The sequence below is a fragment of the Nomascus leucogenys genome, chromosome 13 (genome assembly GCF_006542625.1).
Source record: "Nomascus leucogenys isolate Asia chromosome 13, Asia_NLE_v1, whole genome shotgun sequence".
Lineage (NCBI taxonomy): Eukaryota > Metazoa > Chordata > Mammalia > Primates > Hylobatidae > Nomascus > Nomascus leucogenys.
In genome coordinates, this window is record NC_044393.1 from 106,768,106 (window position 1) to 106,771,912 (window position 3,807).

The window sequence follows — 3,807 nt, forward strand, 5'->3', positions numbered from 1 at the left end:
TTCCCTCTCTCCCTCTCCCTCTCTCCCTTTCCCTAACTCTCCCCCTCTCTCCCTAAGTCTCTCCCTCTCCCTCTCCCTCCCTCCCTCTCCCCCTCTCCTTCTCTCTCCCTCTCTCTCCCTCCATCCACCTCTCTGTCCCTCTCCCTCTCTCTCTCCCTGTCTCTCCCATCCTCACTATGTGACATGCCTGCTCTGCCTTTGCCTTCTGCTATGATCAGAAGCTCCCTGAGGCCTCCCCAGAAGCAGATACCACCATGCTTCCGGTACAGCCTGCAGAACTGTGAGCCAATTAAGCTTCTTTTCTTACAAATTACTCAGCCTCGGGTATTACTTTACAGCCATGCGAGAATGGCCTAACACAGGTGGTAAGACAAGTCCATGTGGGGGTGTCGGGAGGTTGGGAAGAGCAGCACCAGCGGATGGCTGGACGGGCCGGTGCGTCCTGGGAGGTCCCGAGCCGTCTGTCTATGGAGTCAGTGATGGAAACTACGGCGGAAAGGAAAGGTCAGAGTGAGCCTGCAGAAGGGACAGCCTCTTCATGACAGGTTCGTGAGGTGATTCGGACGCACAGGGGTGGGACACGGGATTCTCTTCAGAGAAAACTACTTTGTGAGGCCTTAAAGCCGTTTCTCTGGTACAGATGGGGGTCTGAGGAACCAAGTGCTCCGCCTGAACGAGGATGACCTGGAGAGGTCTGTTGCCTGAATGAGAGTCACTGAGTTTACACTGCAGGAGAGCAGCTCCCAAGACCAAGGCCCTGCGATTCCCAGAGGCTGTCGGACCGCCGCATCCCTTGGCGTGAGCGGTGGGTGTGGAGAAGGACCCAGAGTCTGGAGCCTACATCCTGGAGGACTGTGTATCTTGGGAGGGGCCTGGGCTTGTTTGTACTTCCGTTGTTTGACTTGCTGCTTGCTTAATGGTAGTTTCCTGAACAAGGTCCTGTTTTACCCCACGGGCCCTGAACTTTGGTTAAACACAAAGAAGCCCCCCAAAAAGGGAAAGTGAAAGCACTGGAGGAATCACAACAAAAAGCACCTTGAGAAGCACAGCACCTACAAGACAGCAGCGCAGCATGGCCACCTCCCTGCATCAAGCACCAGGTGGCCGGCTCCCTGCCTCAAGCACCAGGCACGCTAACCCAGGTTCTGAGAGGGGGCAGGTCAACACTGGATAAAATAAACTCCAGCAGGCCGGGCACAGTGGCTTACGCCTGTAATCCCAGCACTTTGGGAGGCCGAGGCGGGTGGGTTACTTAAGGTCAGGAGTTCAAGACCAGCCTGGCCAACATGGTGAAACCCCATCTCTACTAAAATACAAAAATTAGCCAGGTGTGGTGGTGGGCACCTGTAATCCCAGCTACTCGGGAGGCTGAGTCAGGAGAATCCCTTGAACCCAGGAGGCAGAGGTTGCAGTGAGCCGAGATTGTACCACTGCACTCTAGCCTAGGTGACAGAGCAAGACTCCATCTCAAAAAAAAGGAAACTCAAGGAAAGGAAATGCAAAGGGTGGAGAGAGGAAGAAAAATGTTGTTTAGCAAACCAAGGCTGGTTCCAGAACTCCAGCTGATATAGCCCAGACTTCTAATCCAAAAGGAAGACCGTGCTGGCCAGACAGGTGGTCACCATTAGATTCTTAATGCTTGACCCAACAGGTGCAGAGGTGTGTCTGTGTCTGTCTGTGCAAGGACACGTTTGAATGCTGTACAAGGCACATATGTGAACATTGTACCACATGTACGGCTTTCAAACATGCTCTTATATTCTCCGAGCCCTTAGGGGGAATGTCTCCTACATACATTTATGTTTTGTGCCTTCCTACTTATGAAATTAACCCATCATTGTCACACTTGCTGATATGCATGCTGTATGCCCATAGCATGCCAGGTCTGTATACAGTGCAACCTTGTAGTTTCAATGCAGTGATAACATATCCCTCACATTTGTAATCATTGGTTATTCCTTGATTACAAGGATTAATTCCAAGATGCCAAGATTTTCAAGGTCGAAAGGCCTGTCTTAAACAGTTCCTGAGTCACACATTTTCCTTCAAGGGCATCCCATCTGCCAGAGGTGTCCAGTTGAGTGGGACAACAGTGGTGTGTACCAGGGGAGTACACAGAAGGTCAGGGCTCAAATTCCAGTCCTGGGGCACACCAGCTCAGTGATCATGAATGCGGCACCAGCTCCGTGACCGTGAACGCGGCTCCAGCTCCGTGATCGTGAACGTTGTCCACTGGTGACAAAGGTGAAACTGTTGGCCAATCCAGTGGTTTTGTGTCAGTCAGTGCTCTGGGTTACATCAGAGCTGACCAGTCCTTAACGAGGACCAGAAAGTGTTTCAAATGGGGCGGCTGGGCCTCTGATTCTAAGAAACCATCTTGAGAGGGCTGGCATGAGAACCCTGGGGTGCAGTGGGGCGCAGCAGGCTTTGTTTGAATCCCAAAGGCCCACATCACATGGACGGGACTGACCGGCTCCTGCATGGCATTCTCCTCTTCAGGTTGAAGGCTGGGGCTCTGATCTTCCCGTTTAACGTTCTCTGTGGGAGATGCTCACTGAGTCTCCGCTTGATCAGGTATGGCTTCATGAGAGGGATGGACTTCAGGTGAGGTTTTAGGGCAAGTGCAGATGCAACTTCCACATACTCCATGCTCGAGAGCAAAGGTGCCTGAACACGTACTAATGAATACACTCAAAGTTACTCATGCTAGACAAACATTTTGGCTCTTGCTAAATGACACAGTAGTTCTGGCCAACCATGATGAAATTTGAGTGACTTACTAGAACTGCCAGATTGGCCACTTTTAATTGGCCATTTTTCACCATTTAAACACAGCCCAGGTCTAGCTGAATGGCAAATGCAGTGAGTCACCTAATCCCAGTCTGTGTGATGGAAAGTGGATGTCAGCCCATGGAGACGGTACCTCAGTTTTCTGCTTATGAGGTCGACTGAGCCCAATCTACAGGGCAAGAGCAAGTCGTTCCCACCCCTGCTGCTTCAGAGAAGAGTGCCCCACAAAGCTTCCCTCTGCTTAGCGGAGAGGAGTCAGGAGGGTCCATCACTCCTTGGTGTCTTGTCCTGTTGTGGATACCTCTTCCCTGCAGGAAACGTCCTGCCTCAAAAGGGTGACACTTCTGTTCAGTACCAAGTGTCACTGACTCCAGGGTGCAATTGCAGGGTGGGGAATCGGAAGCTGCACCCCCCCAAAATGGAACAGCCCAATGGGTTCACCTTGCCCACTGCCAAATTACCAAGACAGGGTAATTGCAGTAGAGAAAGAGTAATTTACGCAGAGCTGGTGTGCGGAAGACTGGAGTTTTATTACTCAAATCAGTCTCCCTGAAAACTTGAGGATCAGAGTTTTTAAGGATAATTTGGTGAGTAGAGGCTCGGGAAGTGGGGAGTGTTGATTGGTCGGGTTGGAGATGGAATCAGAGGGGGTTGAAGTGGGTTTTTCTTGCTGTCTTCTGTTCCTGGGTGGGATCGCAGAACTGGTTGAGCCAAATACCAGTCTGGGCGGTGTCAGCTGGTACATCAGAATGCAGGGTCTGCAATATCTCAAGCACTGATCCTAGGTTTTACAACAGTGATGTTATTCCCAGGAGCAACGTGGAGAGGTTTAGAATCTTGCAGCCTCCAGCTGCATGACTCCTAAATCATAATTCTAATCTTGTGGCTAATTTGTTAGTCCCCAGGCAGGAAGGGGGTTTGTTTTGGGAAAGGACTGTTATCATCTCTGTTTCAAAGCTAAACCATAAACTAAGTTCCTCCCAGAGTTAGTCTGGCCTACGGCCAGGAATGAACAAG